This window comes from Sapajus apella, unplaced genomic scaffold, assembly GCF_009761245.1.
Source record: "Sapajus apella isolate SASKATOON/1434 unplaced genomic scaffold, GSC_monkey_1.0 scaffold200, whole genome shotgun sequence".
Classification (NCBI taxonomy): domain Eukaryota; kingdom Metazoa; phylum Chordata; class Mammalia; order Primates; family Cebidae; genus Sapajus; species Sapajus apella.
This window is the reverse complement of record NW_022437140.1, coordinates 420,940-443,671: the sequence shown is the minus strand read 5'-3', so window position 1 is coordinate 443,671 and position 22,732 is coordinate 420,940. Positions and strand designations below refer to the sequence as shown.

Below are 22,732 nucleotides of genomic sequence, written 5' to 3'. Positions count from 1 at the left end.
GGGCTGGGTGTGGTGGCTCAAGCCTGTAATGCCAGCACTTTGGAAGGCTGAGGTGGGCAGATCACTTGAGGTCAGGAGTTTGAGACCATCCTGGCCAACATACCTCTACCAAAAACACAAAAATTAGCCAGGCGTGGTGGTGCACACCTGTAATCCAGTGCTACTTGGGAGACTGGGCAGGAGAAGTGCTTGAACCTGGGAGGTGGAGGCTGCAGTGAGCTGAGGTCATGCCACTAACTCCAACTTGGGTGACAGAGCTAGACTCCATCTCAAAATAAATAAATAAAATAAAATCACATGACATATTACATAAGTGCCATACTGTAGGAAACATGGTATTAACCTGTGCTAATTATTGGACCTGGAGAAGTCTTACCTTTTTGAGGAGAGGTAAAAATCTCTCCCAAGGCATTAGTTCTATCATGCCACTGGCAATATGTGGCAGAGGCAGAGTCTAAAACTGGGAGGGAGAGGAGGGCAAGCCCATATTTTAATCTCCTGGTCTCGGCCAAAGAGTGATCAAGGCCAGGCATGATGGCTCACGCCTGTAATCCCAGCATTTTGGGAAGCTGAGGTGGGAGGACGATTGAGCCCAGGAGTTTGAGACCAGCCTGGGCAAGATGTTGAGACTCTGTCTCTACACAGAAATCAACAAACCAAAAACTAGCTGGGGGTAGTGGCACATATCTGTAATCCCAGCTTCATGGGAGGCTGAGACAGAGACAAAAGGATTGCTTGAGCCCAGGAGGCCGAGGCTACACTGAGCCATGTTAGTGTCACTGTACTCCAGCCTGGGTAACAGAGCAAGCCCCCGTCTCAAAAAAAAAAAAAAAAAAAAAAAAGGGTCAATGCCCTGGAAGGAGGTTCTTTGTGGGGAGCTTTTAAGATGCCTCTCCCTAATCCACAAAATCTAAAACTTACCTATGTCAGCCCTTTTAGGCACCTAAAGATCTCTTTTTACTTCTGCATTTTTCTCTTACAATGGTAAACATTTGTGACAGACTTTGCCTGGCTTAGCTATGCTCAAAAAAACCAAGAGGAGTGACTCTAAACAAAGTTGGCCTAGAGCTTTTAAAACAGTGTCAGAGGCAACCGAACGCAGTTGCTTATACCTGTAATCCCAGCACTCTGGGAGGCCGAGGTGGGTGGATCACCTGAGGTCAAGAGTTCGAGACCAGCCTGGCCAACATGGTAAAACCCCATCTCTACTGAAAATACAAAATTAGCCAGGTATGGTGGTGCATGCCTGTAATCCCAGCTACTTGGAAAGCTGAGGCAGGAGAATCACTTGAATTTGGGGGCAGAGGAGGTTAAAATGAGCCGAGATTGTGCCACTGCACTCCAGCCTGGGTAACATGAGTGAAACTCTGTCTCAAAAAAAAAAAAAAAAAAAAAAAAAGAATATGATGAATGAGAGAAGAATGGTAGGAAATTAAGTTGGAGAGACAGCTTGAGGCCTAGTAGATCACGTTGAATGAATACAAGGCTCCATAAGCCATAGTATGAACTACAGATTTTATTGTTGGTGTAATGGGAGGTGACAAGATCTTGTTTGCCCTTGAAAAGATTACTCTGACAGTTGTGTCAACAGACTATATGGGGACAAGAATGGAAGCAGAAAGAACAAAGGAGGCTGTTGTAGTCTTCAGAGAATAGACGATGGAAGCTTGGACTAGGCAGGTTGTCAGTGGAGACAGAGAAAAATGAATGAATTTGGAATTATGTTCCGGCAGTAGATTTGACATCTGATTTCTTAGACTGGATGTGGGAGTGGGAGTGAAGGAAGGAAAGAAGTCAAAGATAACTCCTAGGTTTTGAACTTGAACAAGTGAATAGACTAGAATTGCGGGAAGATAGCCTTGGAGGAAAAATTAAAGATGTTTCGTTATATGAGTGTGAGTGGTCTATCAGATACATATAGATGGAGATGAGTTGGAGATTCAGATCTGTCAGTCACTTGAAGCTCAAGGGGGAGGTAAGACCTGGAAATATAAATGGGGAATCACTGGTATATCAGTCATATTTAATGCTGTGGGGCTGGAAGAGAACGCCTAGTGTAGATGAAGAAGGAAAGAGGTTCAGAGACTGAGCCTTGGGACCTTCCCAATTTTTAAGTCAGGTAGAGGAAGCGAAGTTGAATATAAAACAAGGTGAGTACAGGGTGGAACTTCTGGCCAAGGAAGAGTGAGGAGATCCTCTCCTGCAAAAGCAACAATAAAACAGGACAAAACTGACAAAACCAGCCACTTCAGCACTCTGGAAGTTAACCAATGGAACTTAACAATCTGAGCAACTTTTATGCTTGTAAAACTGCTGGACTTCAGGTTTTTTTCCCCTCCGTGGAAAAAACAGTAGAATCAGTGGCTTTCTTTTTTTCAGACAGGGGGAAAAAAAAAAAAACGCAGGGTTGCCCAGGCTGCAGTGCCCACAGTGGAATGCAGTGACATAATGTCAGCTCACTGTAGCCTCAACTTTCCAGGCTCAGGTGAGGCTGCTCTCATCCCCTCCCACACACAGTTGGTGTAGAAACTCTGGCAACAAGGTGTTGGCCATGAAAACAAATAGCTTCCACACAGAAGGAAGGAAATCACTTGATTTCCTTTGTATGCAGCAATATTGCTGATAATTGATGATCTCCAAGGCAGTAAGCAGGAAGAGCCAAAGGCTCGACTGGCTGGAGGTGTGTTCCTGGCTGACACCGTGTGACAATGTAGACCTGAGAGGGCCCAAGTTAACCACATACTCATGGCCCACCCTGAGGCTGCATACACACATGTAAGAGATGCAAAAGGACCTCGTGGGAAGTAAAAGCCAGGGTAGATCTCAAAATGACTTGAATTTTGAATATGCTTCCCTACCAACACACAGATCCAACAGTACAAGACCAAGGCCTTATAGGCTCCAGGTGTTTAGGAACAAGATCCTGTTCAATCGCTAGCTGATCTGATCACTAAGGAACATAAACACACTAAGATATAAATTATAAAAAGGAACCAAATTGGGAATATTGGCTTTTAAAGTCTTTGGCCACCATGTAAGCAGTCTGCTCTGAGGCCACCAAGCTGTGAGGAAGCCCAGACTATTTCATGCATCAAGACAACAGGGAGAGTTCCTGACACCACATGAAAAGAGAGAGATGTCTGGCCAGACCCCAGAAGCTCCACCCTGCTGTCGTTTCAGCTCTAGCCCCCAGAAGCTCCATTCCCCTGCTGTTTCAACTTGAGCCACCATCTGACTGCAACTGCGTAAGAGATCCTGAATCAGAACGATCTAACCAAGCCCTTCCCAAATTCCTGAACCACAAAAACCGAGAGGTTTATAAGGCTGGAGAAAGCTAAGGCCCACAGAGGGGAAAAAAAAACCTTAGGTAAAATTGTCAATTAGACCAGGGGTGGTGGCTCACACCTGTAATATGAGCACTTTGGGAGGCCTAGGTGGGCAGATCACGAGGTCAGGAGTTCAAGACCAGCCTGTCCAACATAGTGAAACCCTGTCTCTACTAAAAATACAAAAAAATAGCTGGGCGTAGTAGCAGGTGGCTGTAGTCCCAGCTAGTTGGGAGGCTGAGGCAGAAGAATCACTTGAACCCAGGAGGTGGAGGCTGCAGTGAGCGGAGATTGTGCCACTGCACTCCAGGCTGGGAGACACAGCAAGACTGTCTCAAAAAAAAAAAACAAAACAAAAAAAACCCTCAATTAGCTGAGTGTGGTGGCAGGTGCCTGTAATCCCAGTTACTCAGGAGCTGAGACAGCAGAACCACTTGAACCCAGTAGGCAGAGGTTGCAGTGACCAGGATCGCGCCATTGTACTCCAGCCTGGGTAACAAGAGTGAAACTCCGTCTCAAAAAATAAAAATAAAAAAAGATCAAAATTCTGAGATGGCAGCATGACTACACATCCTTTTTGCCATGATATCTGCATACACCTTTAATCTAACTACCAACTATCTTTCCAGGATGCAAAAGATTTGATATGGGAAATGAGGTGCTTTTCATTCATTCACTGGAGATGCAGGGTTTGGTGGCTCAGTCTGTAATCCTAATACTTGGGGAGACCATGGCAGGTAGATTGCTTGAGGCCAGGAGTTCAAGACCAGCCTCACCAACATGGCTAAACCCTGTCTCTACCAAAAATACAAAAATTAGGCAGGCATGGGAGTGTACGCCTGTAATCCCAGCTACTTGGGAGGCTGAGGCATGAGGATCACTTGAACTCAGGCGGCAGAGGTTGCAGTGAGCCAAGATCATGCCACTACATTTCAGCCTGGGCGACAGAGTGAGATTCCATCTCAAAAAAAGAAAAGAAAAGAAAATCATTGGAGAGGCTGAAAATATGGTACTAGGTTGGGCATCCAGAAACATCTTCAGGAATAATGCATATATGTTCCAATAGGTGACATACAGTCTCTGAGGCTTCCTTCACAGCTTTGCTGGAAGCAAGATGCTTTGACTGTAACAACTTCTCTCTCAACCTATGAAGCTGGACAATGGATGCAGGAAAACTGATGTAGGAAGATCTCACAGTTCCATGACCTTTCTTAACAGCAACAATAGCCAAGAGGCACAGAAATATGGTCTTTACTACATTTCTTTTTTTTTTTTTTTTTTTTTGAGACGGAGTTTCGCTCATTACCCAGGCTGGAGTGCAATGGCGCGATCTCGGCTCACCGCAACCTCCGCCTCCTGGGTTCAGGCAATTCTCCTGCCTCAGCCTCCTGAGTAGCTGGGATTACAGGCTCGTGCCACCATGCCCAGCTAATTTTTTGTATTTTTAGTAGAGACGGGGTTTCACCATGTTGACCAGGATGGTCTCGATCTCTTGACCTCGTGATCCACCCGCCTCGGCCTCCCAAAGTGCTGGGATTACAGGCTTGAGCCACCGCGCCCGGCTTCATTTCTGCATTCTACATCTTATAAGATGTTAAGTATTCGCAGGATTTAATTTATATCCACATGATAGCCAAGTAGAAGATGTATGGGGCAGAGGTTGAGAGATGCAATCTAGAGTATGAAGCACAGGGCTGCTTTTCACAGGGTTGATGAAGTAGGGACACAGAGAGCTTCTGTGGGACAGCAAGATAATTAATAAACAACACATTTAGGGGCTGGGTGTGATGGTTCATGCCTATAATTCCAGCACTTTGGGAGGCTGAGATGGGAGGATCACTTGAGCCCAGGAGTTCAAGAACTAGCCTGGGCAACATAGTGGGATCCTGTCTTTACAAAAAATAAAGATTAGCTCAGTGCATACCTGTAGTCCCAGCTACTTGGTAGGCTGAGGTGGGAGGATCATTTGAACTTGAGCCCAGGAGGTCAAGGCTGCAGTTAAATGAGCTGTGATCACACCACTGCACTCCAGCCTCCATTTTGGGTGACAGAGCAGGACCCTGTCTCAAAATTTAAAAAAAAAAAAAAAAAAAAAAGGAAATTAAGTAAATTTAAGCCAGGTGTGGTAGCATGCATGCACCTGTAGTCCCAGCTATTCAGGAGGCTGAGGTGGGAGGATCGTTTGAACCCAGGAGTTCAAGACCAGCCTGGGCAACATGGTGAAACCCCATCTCTATAAAAAACTACAAAAAATTAGCTGGGTGTGGTGGCGCACCCTTGTTATCTTAGCTACTCAGATGGCTGAGGTGGGAGGATCACCTGAGTTTGGGAGGTGGAGGCTGCAGTGAGCTAGGATTGCACTGCTGCACTCCAGCCTTGGTGTGGAGTGAGACCCTGTCTCAAAAATGACTTGCTATTCCTGAGGCCTACATGTGACTTTAGAATCTACAATTGAGTTCTACTATATAAATTCATCAACTGACTGAAGATGGTCCTTAGAAAGATGAAACCTATTTACTACCCAGCTTATTAGGAGGTAGAGAGTTTTTAGGTACAGCTATAGTTAGAAAGCAGAAAATAAAAGATCCTAGGGCTGGGTCAGTGGCCCATGCCTATAATCCCAACACCGGGAGGCTGGGGCTAGAGGACTGCTTGATGCCAGGAGTTTGAAACCAAACCTAGGTAGCAAAGTGAGACCTCATCTTTACAAAAAAACTTTAAAAATTATCTAGGTATGGTCGCGCACGCTTCTGGTCCTGATTCCTGGGGAAGCTGACATGGGGGGATCACCTGAGTCTAGCAGTTCCAGGCTACAGTGAGCCATAATTTTGCCACTGCACTTCTGCTGGGTGACACAGAAAGACTCCCTGTCTCAATAGCAAAAAAAAACCCCTCAAACGATTGTAGGAAAGGGAGGTTGGGTATAATCTAACCATGGGTGAGAATGGTTAGGCAATGTAGTTTTTTTTTTTTTTGAGACGGAGTCTTGCTCTGTCACTAGGCTGGAGTGCAGTGGCGCAATCTTGGCTCACTGCAACATCCGCCTCCTGGGTTCAAGCGATTCTTTGCCTCAGCCTCCCGAGTAGCTGGGACCACAGGCGTGTACCACCACGTCCAGCTAATTTTTTTTGTATTTTTTTTAGCAAAGACGGGGTTTCCCCATGCTGGCCACGATGGTCTAGATCTCTTGACCTTGTGATCCTCCAGCCTCGTCCTCCCAAAGTGCTGGGATTACAGGCATGAGCCACCATGCCTGGCTAGCAATGAAGTATTTTAATGGGCAGTTTGGCCTACAAGAATGAACAAGATGGTCCTATTAAGTCTACTTAGCAGTCCATACTGGTTTTGTTTGTTTGTTTGTTTTTTGAGACAGAGAGTCTTGCTCTGTCGCCAGGCTGGAGTGCAACGGCACGATCTCAGCTCACTGTAACCTCTGCCTCCCAGGTCCCGGTTCAAGCAATTCTCGTGCCTCAGCCTCCCAAATAGCTGGGACTACAGGCACGCACCACCATGCCCAGCTAATTTTTGTATTTTTAGTAGAGACAGGGTTTCATCACGTTGGTCAGGATGGTCTCAATCTCCTGACCTTGTGATCCACCTGCCTCGGCCTCCCAAAGTGCTGGGATTACAGGCATGAGCCACTGTGCCCGGCCTGTTTTTGTTTTAAATTTAATTTTTTAGAGTCAGACTCTTATTATGTTGCCTAGGCTGATCCTGGCCTCAAGTGATCCTTCTGCATCAGCCTCTCAAGCACCTGGGACTACAGGCATGGGCGACGATGCCTAGCCAAATCCATACTGCTGATGGTCTAAAGAAGCTCAAATTTTTATCCAATGAAAAGGACATAAAGAGGCTGGGCGTCGTGGCTCCCTCCTATAATCCCAGCACTTTGGGAGGCCAAGGCGGGTGGGTCACCTGAGGTCAGGAGTTTGAGACCACCCTGGCCAACATGGTAAAACCCCGTCTCTACTAAAAAACACAAAAATTAGCTGGGCATGGTGGTGCACGTCTGTAATCCCAGCCGCTCGGGAGGCATAAAGAAAGAAGGCAATAAAGTAAATGTAAGGGTACTGATGATGTGCTGCTAATAAACAGAAACAAATGGAAATTCTGGAGCTGAAATTACAATAAATAAAATAAGGCCAGGCGCGGTGGCTCACGTCTGTAAGCCCAGCACTTTGGGAGGCGAAGGCAGGCAGATCACGAGCTCAGGAGTTTGAGATCAGGCTGATCAACATGGTGAAATCATGTCTCTACTAAAATACAAAAAACTAGCTGGGGGTGGTGGCACACGCCTACTCAGGAGACTGAAGCAGGAGAATCACTTGAACCCAGGAGGCGGAGGTTTCAGAGAGCCGAGATTGCCACCACTGCACTCCATCCTGGGCGACAGAGTGAGACTCCATCTCAATAAAATAAAGTAAAATAAATTTGCTAGAGGAGCTCAATAGCAAGTTCGAAATTACAGAGGAATCAGTGAACTTAAAGATACAGCTGATCTGAAGAACAAAGAGAAATAACATTGAAGAATAACGAACAAGCTTCAGAGATTATGGAAAAACTTTAAGCATGCCAACATATGTATAAGGAGAACCTCAGAAGAAGAGAGAAGAGAGGGAAAGAATAGAAAAAAATATTTGAGTTGGACGCAGTGGCTCATGCCTGTAATCCCAGCACTTTGGAAGCTGAGTTGGGTAGATCACAAGGTCGGGAGTTAGAGACCAGCCTTGCCAATATGGTGAAGCCCTGTCTCTACTAAAAATACAAAAAATTAGCTGGGCATGGTGGCATGTACCTGTAGTCTCAGTTGCTTGGGAGGCTGAGGCAGGAGAACTGCTTGAACCCAGGAGGCAGAGGGTGCAGTAAGCCTAAATAGCACCACTGCACTCCAGCCTGGGCAACAGAGCGAGACTCCATCTCAAAAAAAAAAAAGAAAAAATATTTGAAGAAAATGTCCAAAAACCTCCCATATTTGATGAAATACATTAAGCTACACATTCTAAAATATCAAGGAATCTAAAGTAGGAAAAATATGAAGAGAGCTGCATGTAGAGACATCACAGTCAAACTGTTGAGAGGCAAAGACAGAAAATTCTGAAAGCACTGAGACAGAAAAATGACTCATCAGGTACAGTGGAATAATTCAATTAATGACAACTTCTTATTTGGCAGTGGAATGACATATTCAAAGTGTTGAAAAAGAATAAAAATGTCAACTAAGGGCCGGGCGTGGTGGCTCAAGCCTGTAATCCCAGCACTTTGGGAGGCCGAGGCGGGTGGATCACGAGGTCAAAAGATCGAGACCATCCTGGTCAACATGGTGAAACCCTGTCTCTACTAAAAATACAAAAAATTAGCTGGGCATAGTGGCACGTGCCTGTAATCCCAGCTACTCAGGAGGCTGAGGCAGGAGAGCTGCCTGAACCCAGGAGATGGAGGTTGTGGTGAGCCAAGATTGCGCCATTGCACTCCAGCCTGGGTAACAAGAGCAAAAACTCCGTCTCAAAAAAATAAAAAAAAAAAAAAAAATCAACTAAGAATTCTATATCCAGCCAAATGATCCTTCGAACATTACACTCAGTGAAAGAAGCCAGTCACAAAATGTCCAGAACGGGCATCAATCTATAGAGAGAGGAGAGAAGTCATTGCTAGGGATGATTGCTCCTGGGCACAGGATTTCTTTACTGGGTGATGAAAATGTTCTAAAATTAGACAGTGGTGATGGTTGGACAACTTTGTGAATATACTAAAAAACACAGAATTGTACATTTTAAACAGGTGAATTTTATGGAATGTGAAATTTATGTCAATACAGCTGTTATTCAAGAATAAAATAATACAACACAACTATCATTCAAGAATGAAGGCAAAACATATACATTTTCAGAAAAAGATTAAGAAAATTCATGGCTAACTGGTCTGTTTTGTAAGAAATACTAAAAGAAGCCCTTCAGGCTGAAAGGAAGTGACACCAGATGGTAATTTCAATCCAGAAGAAGAAATAAAGAACACCAGAAATGGTAAATATGTGGGTTGATATGAAATACTCTATAAATATATTTTTTTCTCATTTATTCTCTTAACTTCTTTAGAGGACATAATACTATATAAAGCAGTAATTATGACACTGAGTCATTAGGTTTATAACATACATAGATGTAATATACATGACAAAAATAGGACAAAGAAGGAGGAATAGAGCTGTATTAAATATTCTTATATTTTACCAGAATTAAGTTAGTATTAATTTGAAGTAGACTATGATGAGTTAAGATGCATATTGTAAACCCTAGAGTACCACCAAGAAACTTAAAAAAAATCAAGAGGAATTAAAATGGTACACTAAAAATACTTAACACACAAAAAAAGACGGTAATGGAGGAAGAGAAGCATAAAACAGAAAGGAAATAAAGCAAAATGGAAAATGAAATTTTCATATCAATCAATAAAATATGAATAAACAGTACACTCAAAAGGCAGAGACTATCAGACTGGATAAAAAAGCAAGCTCCCACTATATGCTATCTATGAAAGATATACCTTAGGTTCAAAGATACAAAGAGGTTGAGATAAAAGAATAGAAAAAAAATGTTATGCAAAAATAATCATAAAAGTTAGAATGGTTCTGTCACTATCTGACAAAAGACTTTAGTATAAAAAATATTAGAGGCAAAAAAGGCCTTGACATAATGAGAAAGGGTCAATACATCAAGAAAATATAAAAATTATACGTATATATGAACCTGACAACAGAGCCTCAAAATGCATCAAGAAAAAATTGACAATTTTAAAAACAGACAAACTAGTAATAATAATTGGAAATTTCAATATGTAAACTAAAAAAATCCTAAACTCCCCAACCAACTGAACAGAACACCTCTTGACCAAGGCAACTCCAAAGAAACCTGAAAAATGGTGTTCCTGGCCATGACAGGACAAGAGGTTAGACATGCCTCATTATCAGACTTTCTTTTGGAGTTTTTTTTTTTTTTTTTTGAGATGGAGTCTTGCTCTGTCACCTAGGCTACAGTGCCGTGGTGCAATCTTGGCTAACTGCAACCTCTGCCTCCCGGGTTCAAGTGATTCTTTTGCCTCAGCCTCCTGAGTAGCTGGAACTACAGGCACACGCCACCATGCCTGGCTAATTTTTGTATTTTTAGTAGAGATGGGGTTTCACCATATTGGCCAGGCTGGTCTCAAACTCCTGACCTCATGATCCACCCACCTCGGCCTCCCAAAGAGCTGGGATTACGGGTGTGCACCACCATGCTGGCCCTATTTTTCTTTTTGAGAGGGAGGCTTACTCTGTTGTCCAGGCTGAAGTGCAGTGGCGCAATCTTGGCTCATTGCAACCTGTGCCTCCCAGGTTCAAGCGATTCTCCTGCCTCAGCCTCGAAAGTAGCTGTCATTACAGGTGCCTGCCACCATGCCCGGCTAATTTTTGTATTTTAGTAGAGATGGGGTTCCACAATGTTGGCCAGGCTGGTCTTGAACTCCTGACCTCAAATGATCTGCCAGCCTTGGTCTCCTAGTGCTTGGATTACCATCATGAGCCACTGTGCCCAGTCCAGTTTCACTCCATTTAAAAGGACTAACTAATAAGGATATTCTTCGAATCCAATGAATTTAATCATAAGTCAACAATAGGAAAAAATCTGAGAAATTCTCAAGTATTTGGAAATTGAGTAACATGGATCAAAGAAAAAATTACAAGGGAAATTAGAAATTATTTTGAACTGATTTAAATGAAAATAAAGCATTAAAAAATTTGTGAATTACAACTAAAGTGCTCTGGAGAAAAAAAACTCAGTTTATCCTACTTTACTTTTACAACACAGAACGCTTCTGTGACCATACGTGTGGGTTTTTTCCTCCCAGAAACCAGGCACCCAATTCTGCAGTAGACACCAGTCAGGTGTCCTCTAACTCAAATCAATTTTGACACTATCTGCCTGAAAATAGCTTCAGATCCTACAGGTTGAGGGCTTATTCCCACAAGACTGAGCCCTACTTCTGATGCCAATTGCAGGTTCCATGTTTTCATCTAATTCGCTAGAGCAGCTTACAGAACTCAAGAAAATACCTACAGACATTAATCTAAACTATACATATATTTAATATATTTTGGGACAGGATCTCACTATATTTTCCAGGTTGGAGTGCAGTAGGGTGGTCACAGCTCACTGACCTCCTGGGCTCTAGTGATCCTCCTGCCTCAGCTTCCTGACTAGCTGGGACAACAGGCACGTATCTCCACATCCAGCTTTTTAACTTTTTTTTGGTAGAGATGGCATCTCTCTATGTTGCCAGCTTGTCTCTAACTCCTGAGTTTAAGTGATCCTCCTGTTACAGTAGGTAGCTAGGCAGACATGATCAGAGCAGGAAAGGGCCCCCTAAAACCACGAATATCAGGCAACCATCAGGTGACAGTCAGGTAGTTATTAAACTGTCTCTCTAAAATAATGATTAGTCACAGGAGACGTCAGGGAAAGGCAGTCTCCTCATAGACAGAAACACCTGAGGCCAGGTGCGGTGGCTCACACCTATAATCCCGGAACTTTGGGAGGCTGAGGCGGGTGGAACACCTGAGCTCAGGAATTTGAGACCAGCCTGAGCAACATGGAGAAACTCCGTCTCTACTAAAAATACAAAATTGGGGGCCGGGCGCGGTGGCTCAAGCCTGTAATCCCAGCACTTTGGGAGGCCGAGGTGGGTGGATCACGAGGTCAAGAGATCGAGACCATCCTGGTCAACATGGTGAAACCCCGTCTCTACTAAAAATACAAAAAAATTAGCTGGGCATGGTGGTGCGTGCCTGTAATCCCAGCTACTCAGGAGGCTGAGGCAGGAGAATTGCCTGAACCCAGGAGGTGGAGGTTGCGGTGAGCCGAGAGCGCGCCATTGCACTCCAGCCTGGGTAACAAGAGCGAGACTCCGTCTCAAAAAAAAAAAAAAAAAAATACAAAATTGGCCGGGCGCGGTGGCTCATGCCTGTAATCCCAGCCCTTTGGGAGGCCAAGGTGGGCTGATTGCCTGAGCTCAGGAGTTCGAGACCAGCCTGGGCCACATGGTGAAACCCCGTCTCTGCTAAAATACAAAAATTAGCCGGGCGTGGCGGTGTGTGCCTGTAGTCCCAGCTCCTCTGGAGGCTGAGGCAAGAGATTGCAAGAACCCGGGAGGCAGAGGTTGCAGTGAGCCGAGAAGGCGCTACTGCACTCCAGCCTGGGCGACAGAGCGAGACTCCATCTCAAAAAAAAAAAAAAAAAATTAGCCGGTCATCGTGGGGCATGCCTGTAATCCCAGCTATTCGGGAGGCTGAGGCAGGAAAATTGCTTGCAGTTAGTCGAGATCGTGCCACTGCACTCCACCCTGCGCGAACGAGTGAGACTGTCTCAAAACAAAGCACCTGAAACTGGATCAGCAGCTTCCTGATAAGATCTCCGGAGTTAGGCGAGTGGGTTCAAGCATGCGCAGTAAGAGGCAAAATGGCAGCATTTAACTGGTAACACTCTACTGGAAAGCGAAAAACACTTCAAGCATGTGCACAACGTCAGTAAACACACTGCGCCTCCAGCCCCTCCCAGGTACTGGCAGGCCGCTGTGAATGCAGACAGCGCACGCTCAAGGGAAAAACCAGGGCAGAATAGGCAGGACCCCGGAAGTGTGCTACCTTGTGAGATACCAAGTCAAAAGTCAAACCGCGCACTGCCCTCTTGACCCCATTCCAGGTATACTTCTTTTCATTCCTGCCCTACAGTTTTAAAAATATTTTTTAATTGATTTGTCATTTTTTTTTTTCTTTTTTTTTGGAGAAGCAGTCTCACTGTCGCCCAGGCTGGAGTGCAGTGGCCCGATGTCAGCTCACTGCAACCTCCCACTCCCAGGTTCCAGCGATTCTTCTGCCTCAACCTCCCGAGTAGCTGAAATTACGGCGCGTGCCACCATGCCCGGCTAATTTTTTTGTACTTTTAGTAGAGACGGAGTTTAACCGTGTTAGCCAGGGTGGTCTCGACCTCCTGACCTCGTGATCCGCCCGCCTCAGCCTCCCAAAGTGCTGGGATTACAGGTGAGCCACCGCGCCCGGCTGGCCTCTTTAATTTTTTTTTTTTTTTAATTTTTGAGAAGTAGTCTTGCTCTGTTGCCCAGGCTGGAGTGCAGTGGCACGATCTCAGCTCACTCCATCCTCTCTGTCTTCTGGGTTCAAGTGATTCTCCTGCCTCAGCCTCCTCAGTAGCTGGGACTACAGGCACGCACCACTGCACCCAGCTAATTTTTGTATTTTTAGTAGAGGGGGGTTTCACCATGTTGGTCAGGCTGGTCTTGAACTCCTGACCTCATGATCCACCCGCCTCAGTCTCTCAAAGTGCTGGGATTATGAGCATGAGCCGCCACACCTGGCCCCTAAAACTTTTTAATAAACTTTCACTCCTGCTCTAAGAGTTGCCTTGGTTTCTCACTCTGCCTTATACCCCTCTGGTCGAATTCTTTCTTCTGAGGAGGCAGAAATTGAGATTCACAGCCACTAACACTCCCACCTCAACCTCAAAGGTTTTGGAATTACAGGCAGGAGCCACTGTGTCAGGCCAACCTCATGGATATGTTAAAAGATACAAATAGATAAAGAGATATATAGGGCCAGGTCTGTAAGGGTCTCATGTGCAGGAGCTTCCATCCCATGAAATTGGTGTGTGCCACACTTCCAGCACCTGAATGTGCTCTTGTTCACCTTCCTGGAAGCCCCCAGACTCAGTCCTTTGGGTTTTTATGAAGGCTTCATTACGTAGGGATGGTTGATTAAATCATCAGCTATCCATATCAACTCGACCTTCAGCTTCTTTCTCCCCCATCAGGGAAGGTGCTGTGACTTCCAACCCTTTGAGCACATGGTTGGTTCCCACGGCAACCAGCCAACTAGAATGTGGTAATCTAGAGCTTCACTGGTAATAACTTTTTTTTTCCTACTTTATTATGTAGGGATGGTTGATTGAATCATTGGGTGTCCGTGATCAAGTCGACCTTCAACTTCTTTCTCCCCCATAGGGGGGCTGTAACTTCCAATCCTCTGAGCACAAGGTTGGTTCCCATGGCAACCAGCCAACCAGAATGCGGTAATCTAGAGACTTTCCAAAAATCAGCCTATTAACATGTACCCAGGTGTGGTTGAAAGGAGCTTGTTATAAATAACAAAAGCCGGTCTTTCACCGTTCTTGCTCTGGAGCAGTTGCAGAGGTGTTTCAGGAACCAAGGACAAAGGTCAAATATTTTAACAGAAGACAGTCTTAACCACTCTAGTCACTGAGGAAATTACAAGGGTTATAGAAGCTGTGAGCCAGGAACTGTGGAGGAATATATATATATCTTATAATGTCACAAGTGCTTAAGAGAAATTTATAATTTTAAACATCTATATCAGAAAAGAATGGTTTCAAAAAAAAAGAAAAAAAAAAAGAATGGTCTCAAATCAGCAACTTAAGATCTCACCTTAGAAACTAGAAAGGATCAAGAAAACTGACAAATTCTTAGCTAGACTAACCAAGAAAATAATCAGGGGCCTCAGGCCTGTAATCCCAGTACTTGGGGAATCAGAGGTGGACGGATGATTTAAGGTCAGGAGACCAGCCTGGCCAACACAGCGAAACTTCAGCTCTACTAAAAATAGAAAAAAATTAGGTAGGCATGGTGGCACATGCCTGTAATTCCAGCTAATCTGAAGGTTTAGGCAGAAGAATCACTCAAACCTGGGAAGCAGAGGCTGCAGTGAGCATCACTGCACTCCTGTCTGGCAAGACCCTGTCTCAAAAAACAAACAAACAAACAAAAAAAAGACATAAGGAGAAACAAAAAAATCTGAGTACACTTAGGTAAAGAGACCAGGTGAAGCGGCTCATGCCTGTAATCCCAGCACTCTGTGAGGCCAAGGCGGGTGGATCATGAGGACAGGAGTTAAAAAAAAAAACAAAAAACAAAACAAAACAAAACAAAAAACTTAAAAAAAAAAAAAAAAAAAAAAAAAGGAGTTCAAGACCAGTCAGGCCAAGATGGTGAAACCGCATCTCTACTAAAAATATAAAAATTAGCTGGGTGTGGTAGTGTGTGCCTGTAATACCAGCTACTAGGGAGGCAAGGCAGAAAATTGCTTGAACCTGGGAGTCGGAGGCTATAATGAGCTGAGATCATGCCATTGCACTCCAGCCTGGGCGACAGAGCAAGACTCAGAAAAAAAAAAAGGTAAATAAATAATTAAATCTTTCCACAAAGAAAAGCCCAAACCAGCTGGGTGTCATGGCTCATGCCTATAATCCCAACCCTTTGAGAGGCTGAGGCAGGAGGCACTTGAGGCCAGGAGTTCCAGACCAGCCTGGGTCCTTAATAGAGCAAGACACTCTATTAAAAAACACAAAATTGCCGGGCGCGGTGGCTCAAGCCTGTAATCCCAGCACTTTGGGAGGCCGAGGCGGGTGGATCACGAGGTCAAGAGATCGAGACCATCCTGGTCAACACGGTGAAACCCCGTCTCTACTAAAAAAACACAAAATTAGCTGAGCATGGTGGTATGCCCTTGTAGTCCTAGCTTTGAGTTTGAGGGAGTTTGAGGCTGCAGTGAGCTATGATTGTACCATTGCCCTCTAGCCTGAGTGACAGAAACCCTGTCTATAAATAAATAATCTTAAAAAAAAAAAAAAAAGAAAGAAAGAAAAGTAAAGAAAAGCTTAGGCCCAAGTAGCTTCACTGGTAATAAGTTTGTTTTTATTTTTTGAGACAGAGTCTCAACTGTGTTGCCCAGACTGGAGTGAAGTGGCATAATCTTAGCTCGCTGCAACCTTGGCCTCCTGGGTTCAAGCGATTCTTGTGCCTCAGCCACCTGAGTAGCTGGGATTACAGGCATGTGCCATCACACCCGGCTAATTTTTGTATTTTTAGTAGAGACTGGGTTTCTCCATGTTGCCCAGATTGGTCAGAAATAACTTTTTTTTTTCTTTTTTTTTAAATGTCCAGTAATGGCTAAAAGCAAAGAAAATAACTTTCATCTAAAGAATGCAAGTCCTGTTAAATAATCAGGCCCAGAGAGATAGTAAAATGAGACAGCAATCACTTCCCACTCCCCCTTTTTGAGCTATGATTCATCTATCAAAACCGCTTGCTAGGTCGGGCATGGAGGCTCCCACCTGTAATCCCAGCACTCTGGGAGGCTGAGGCAGGCGGATCACCTGAGGTCAGGAGTTCGAGACCAGTCTGGCCAACATGGTGAAACCCCATCTCTACTGAAAATACAAAAATTAGCTGGGCATGGTGGTGCATGCCTGTAATCCCAGCTACTTGGAGGGCTGAGGTAGGACAATCGCTTGAACCTGGGAGATGGAGGTTGCAGTGAGCTGAGATTGTGCCATTCATTGCACTCCAGCCCAGGCAACACTTGCTATCGCCACAAGTAGTTAAAAATTAACCTAATAATGCCCCCCACCTGATATATCCTACATCCTATGGCATAACAATGTACAGCCAATCACTAATCAATATGATTTCTGTAAATCAGTGAGAATTCTTGACAACTTTTTATCAGTCCAACTCTCTGTCCACATATTTTTTTGAATTAACATCCTGACTACGTAGAGTGGGTTGTCCACATTTCTTTGCCTTTAAAAATCAACTCTTTAAATCGTATTTTGTGTGTTGGCCTCTTCCTTGTAGGTTGACACTTCTATAAAATACTGTGAAAAGAAATATTACCGGCTGGGTATGGTGGCTCACGCCTGTAATCCCAGCACTTTGGGAGGCTGAGGCAGGTGGATCACCTGAGATCAGGAGGTCAAAACCAGCCTGGCCAACATGGTGAAAATCTGTCTTTACTAAAAATACAAAAAAACTAGCTGGGGGTGGTGGTGTGCACCTGTAATCCCAGCTACTCAGGAGGCTGAAGTGAGAGAATCGCTTGAACCTGGGATAGGGAGGCTGCAGTGAGCAGAGATCACCCCACCGCACTCTAGTCTGAGCGACAGAGTGGGATTCTGTCTCAAAAAAAAAAAAAAAAAAAAAAAATTACCAATCCATCCTTCACAAATTCACAAACTTTCAGAAACAAGATGAGGAAGGGGCTGGGCGTGGTAGCTGACGCCTGTAATGCCAGCACTTTGGGAGGCTAAGGTGGTATGCACTCGTAATTCTAACTACTTGGGAGGCTGAGGCAGAAGAATCGCTTGAACCAAAGAGGCAGAGGTTTCAGTGAGCTGAGATCACGCCACTGCACTCCAGCCTGGGTGACAGGGTGAGACTACATCTCAAAAAAAAAAAAAAAAAAAAAAAAAGGATAATAATAAAATGTATGTGAAAATGCAAACGACATAAGAGGATGGCTAATACAATTTGGAAAAAACATAATTGGAGGACTTACACTGCCAGATTTTAAAATTTAATATAAAGTCACAATAATCAAGACAGTGTGGTACTAGCTCAAGAATAGGCATATAGATCAGTGGAACAGAATTGGGAGTCTAGAAATAAACCCTTAGGCCTACTGTCTAGTGGTTTCCAACACAAGTGTCAAAACAATTCAACAGTGAAAGGATAGTCTTTGTAACCAATAGTGCTAGGACAATCATATAACACAATGCAAAAAGAAAAATGTTGACTCTTACCTCATACTGTACATAAAAAATTAACTCAAAATAATTCAGACCTCCTAAGCAACATGGTGAAAGCCTGCCTCTACAAAAAAAAAAAAAAAATTAACTGGGTGTGGTGGTGGTAAGCACCTGTAGTCCCAGTTACTCAGGAGGTTGAGGTGGTAGAATCACCTGAACCCAGGAGGTCAAGGCTGCAGTGAGCCATGATCATGCCACTGCACTACAGCCTGGGCGACAGAGTGAGACCCTGTCTGAAAAATAATAATAGTTGTCAGAAACGGGTTTATAATGTCAGGAAAAATCCTCAGCGAGACAATGGATCACTTAGCAAGGCTTGTTTACTTCCTGCAGGAAGGGTGCACCTCGCTGGCAGTCTTGCCACGAGAACACACCTGAACAAGGAAACTGGGACATTTATAACTTTCATAACCTGACGCAATCGTCCTACTGCTGTGTCCAGTTTGCATTGGCCGGAACAGGGCCTCACATTCTATGCTTGACCCAATTGGCTAAAAACTTGAAAATTTTCTAAAGAAATAAAGGCAAAGGAGAACAAAGGAAAAGAGGAAGTAACCTGAGGAATGCTTAGAGAAGCGATAACATTTTCAAATAAGTAAGGGGAATAAGCTTCGACCTAAGACTTGCCTGGGCTTGTCCAGGTATGTTAAGGCAAATATCTAGGTTAAAGTATAAGAACTAAAAACATGGGATGCACTGATTTCTTTTTTTATGACTAACAGCTACTTTAAGATAATTAGCAGAAGCTTTAAAGTAAATTAACCTTTGAAGAAACTATTATTTGTAATGAACTAAGAAGAAAGCTTTGAAGAGGAACCTTTTATTTAATTTCCTGCAATAGTAATAATTCATAGACCTAAAGGTAAGGAGCTTAAACTATAAGAAAAGGAAAATCTGTAATAGAAAATTTCTCAAACCTTGGGTTAGCATAAAGAGTTCTTAGACATGACACTAAAAGCACAGTACACAGGAGAAAAAACTTGATAAATTTAATTTCATCAAAACTTAAAACTTTTGTGCTTCAAAAGACACTGTTTAGAAAATGAAAAGACAAATCACAGTTGGGGGGAAATATTTGGAAGTCGTATCTATAATAAAAGACTTGTACCTAGAATACATAGACAACTCTTACAACTCAGTAGAAGACAAACAGCCCAATTACAAAATAGGCAAATGATGTGACTAGATTATTTCACCAAAGATCTACAAATGGGTGGTAAGCCCATGAAAAGTACTCAGTATCCTCAGTCTGTAGGAAACCACAATGAGGTATCACCACATACCCACTAGAATGACTATAATCAAAAAACACAACAAGTGTTGTCAAGGTTATGGAAAAATTGAAACCCTCATACATTGATGGCAGAAATATAAAAGGTGAAACCATTTTGGAAAGCAGTTTGGCAGTTCATTAGAGTTACTGCAACAAGATCATCTTGATAAAAATAAAAAATATAAAAAATAAAAATTAAAAAGATATATTAGAGTTATGATATGACCCAGCAATTCCATTCTTTTTTTTTTTAAGAGATGGAGTTTCACCATGTTGGCCAGGCTGGTCTCAAACTCCTGACCTCAGGTGATCTGCCCATCTCGGCCTTGCAAAGTGCTAGGATTATAGGCATGAGCCACTGCGCTCAGCCAGCAATTCCATTCTTAGGGATATACTCAAGAAATGAAACGTATGTTTACACAAAAACTTGTGCATGTTCACACCAGCATTATTCACAAAAACTCCAAACTGGAAACAATCCAAATGTCCAGAACTAATGAATGGATTAATAGAATGTGTTATAGTCATACAATGGAATTCTATTTATCAATAAAAAGTAATGGAGTACTAATACACACCATGACTTGGCTGAACTTCAAAAACATGCTGAGAGAAGCCAAACTCCAAAGATTACCCTGGACAGAAAACAGATCACTGGTTGCCTAGGGCAGGAGGTGGGAGTGGGGATTTAATATAAATGAGCTCAAAGGAACTAACTGGGGTGATGGAAATGTTCTAAAACTGGATTGTGGTAATGGCTATACAACTCTGTACATTTGCTAACAATCATTGGAGATATAATGGGTGACTTGTATGGTATATAAATTATAACTCAATGAAGGGGCTAGGAGAAGACAAAGGGTAAGTAGAACTTAGTGTTGCAGGTGTCTACTTAGATTTCATATAAATGTGGAAGAAGTGAGAACAGGGAAATGAACTGGGTCGTAACAGTGTCACTGTACACTCATATACACATAAGCAGATAGTTCACTTTTCAAAGCACAGTCTCTGTGTTTTCTGCTTCAAGATCCAGGGCAAACGTCACTTTCTTTTTGTGCACCTCCAACTCTTAACACATTCCTCATCACTGCATCCCTTACATTACACTGGAACTCTTTTGGTGTCTGCTTCCTGGACTAGATTGCAAGCCTCCCCAGGGCAAGGGCAGTATCTTCCCCTGACACACTGTAGCTCTGAAGCCCAGCCAGTTCTGGGTCCAGAGCAGGCATCAGTGAATGTTCATCAAATTAATGAAAGGAAAATTGGGGTTGGGGGAGGAAACTACCAAACAAGTTTGAAAGTAGAGCTGGGCGCAGTCGCTCATGCCTGTAATCCCAGCACTTTGGGAGGCCGAGGCAGGCGGATTGCCTGAGCTCAGGAGTTTGAGACCAGCCTGGGCAACACGGTGAAACCCCATCTCTACTAAAAATACAAAAATTAGCCGGATGTGGTGGTGGGCGCCTGTAATCCCAGCTACTTGGGAGGCTGAGGCAGGGGAATGGTTTGAATCCGGGTGGTGGAGGTTGCAGTGAGCCGAAACCACGCCATTGCAGGCCAGCCTGGGCAACAAGAGCAAAACTCCGTCTCAAAAAAAAAAAAAAAAAAAAAATACAGCTAGTGCTCGACTTACGACCACAGACCGGTCATAACACGATTTGGTTGTAAGTTGAGTAGGCTATATGTACAGTTGAAATGGTGCACGCGGAGATGGTAGTGCTGCCAGAAGCTGGTCCGCACTGTTGTATGCCCAACTGGGCAACGTTTGCGCTGCCAGACGTGGAGCAGTCATGGCTAGCGATTGTGGTCGTAAAGTCGAATGGTCGTTAAGTTGCATAGGTGGTAAGTCGATCAATACCTGTAAAATAAATTAGCTGGGCATGGCGGCGTGCACCTGTAGACCTAGCTACTCAGGAGGCTCAGGCAGAGCTGGAAGGCTGGGGTTGCAGGAAGGCCAGATGGCGCCACTGCATTCCAGCCTGGGCAACAGAGCAAGGCTATCTTAAAAAAAAGTAGGAGAGCTGGGTGCGGTGGCTCACGCCTGTAATCCCAGCACTTTGGGAGGTTGAGGCAGGCAGATAACTTAAGGTCAGGAGTTTGAGAACAGCCTGGACAACATAGTGAAACCCCATCTCTACTAAAAACACAAAAATTAGCTGGGCGTGATGGCGGCTGCTTGTAATCCCAGTTAACTGGGGAGGCTGAGGCAGTAGAATTGCTTGAACCCAGGAGCCGGGGTTGCAGTGAGATTGTACCACTGCACTTCAGCCTGGGTGACAGAATGAGACCCACTCAAAAAAAAAAAAAAAGAGAGGGCCTTATTTTTTGTATATATAAAAGGAGAGAGGGCCCCAGAAATGGGGTGTGTGTGTATATAAAACATATACATACACACACCCCATTTCTGGGGCCCTGTCTCTTTCAGATATATATATATATACACACACACACACACACACACACACACACACGCGTGTGTGTGTGTGTGTGTATACATATATAAAATACATTAACTTAGGAGACAGGCTAGACTTGTTTTTAAATTGAAGAAGTATATACCAAGGTATAGGTCTGTGTACCACTCCTAATTTAAACATATCTTCCTTAGATATGGTCAAAAATTCAATTTTATCCAGGGCAGTTAGTTCACAAACAGCATAAACTTTCCAAGACAGTCTGCTGAGCAAGCAATCAAATCACTGGAGAAATCTGTTTTCCCTGCAAATACCTGACAGGGTTAGCGGAGAAGCCCAGATAAAGTTCTTGTACATTTGGGTTAGCATTAAGCAGCCGGCTCTACAAAGGACGGTGAAGGGGGTCACACAGGCAGGTCAGGACAGCTCTTTTCCATCCTTCTCTTTCTATCTCCCATGTTACCCAGTCTCAGGTCAAGTGCAGAGCAAGTTCGGACTCTTCCGCCCAGAAGTGACCCCTGCCGTGGCTTTGCTTACGCTGTTCTCAGCAACTTTGGGTCAAGTGTAGGACACAAAGAAGCTGGAGCCAAAGCACACCCAGACCAGTTTCTCGGGCTCCTGGTCGCCACCTTAGAATAAGGGACCCAGCAAGTAGAGGCCAGAGAGCTAGAAACGAGTAAGCCAGGGTTCAGTCATCAAGAACAGGAGGAACTCAGGGGTAAGGAGAAGACCTTCCAGAGGCCTCGAAGTGTGGGGCTTGAGAGGAGGGAGGCAAGAGACCCTCGGGGGAAATCTGGAGATTGGGACGATGAGGAGTCAAGAAGTGATGAGGAACACTCAGCTCGGCTTACGGGGAGTGCCACAGCAAAGACTGTGGGTCTCCGAGAGGTCGAGTATAGGGATGACAGTCCTCGAGTTTGGGAAAAACTGCGCTGTGATGAATGATGACGGAGGAGGGGAAAAATCCAGGGCCTGAGCGTGAGCGGTCCTTCATCCTCAGCGCGCTGGGGGCCCGATTCTTGGGGTGCCAGCGCCCGGATGGGGAGCACAAGTCTGGGAGTCCCGGGGCGCAGCACGGAAGGA

The 22,732-nt window shown here is 44.3% G+C and overlaps 1 protein-coding gene across 11 annotated transcripts in view; it reads right to left on the bottom strand.

Annotated features, from left to right (window-relative positions):
• The window catches only part of ZNF346 (zinc finger protein 346), a 53,820-nt gene that overhangs the window by 30,726 nt on the left and 362 nt on the right, over positions 1 to 22,732 (bottom strand). The window lies entirely within an intron of this gene.